Source organism: Carlito syrichta, unplaced genomic scaffold, assembly GCF_000164805.1.
Source record: "Carlito syrichta isolate Samal-C Ts95f unplaced genomic scaffold, Tarsius_syrichta-2.0.1 Scaffold172482, whole genome shotgun sequence".
NCBI classification, from domain to species: domain Eukaryota; kingdom Metazoa; phylum Chordata; class Mammalia; order Primates; family Tarsiidae; genus Carlito; species Carlito syrichta.
In genome coordinates this window covers 77575-77817 of record NW_007116578.1, presented here as the reverse complement: position 1 = coordinate 77817, position 243 = coordinate 77575, and positions in this window count along the sequence as shown.

Below are 243 nucleotides of genomic sequence, written 5' to 3'. Positions count from 1 at the left end.
TCAAAACTCACTTGGGGCTAAGAATAGCTTGTGCGCTGACTAGCCCAAATGGAAAAACCTGTAACACACAGAGGACATGGAAATGTAATAGTAATTCCTTAGTAGTGGGATTGAAATTAACCTTAGAGTAAGGTTGTTCTGAGCCCACTTTAACAAAGCCGAAGTGTAAACTTAAAAAGTATTCAAGCCGGGCTCGGTGGCTCAGCCTGTAATCCCGCATCTTTGGGAGGCTGAGGTGAGTGG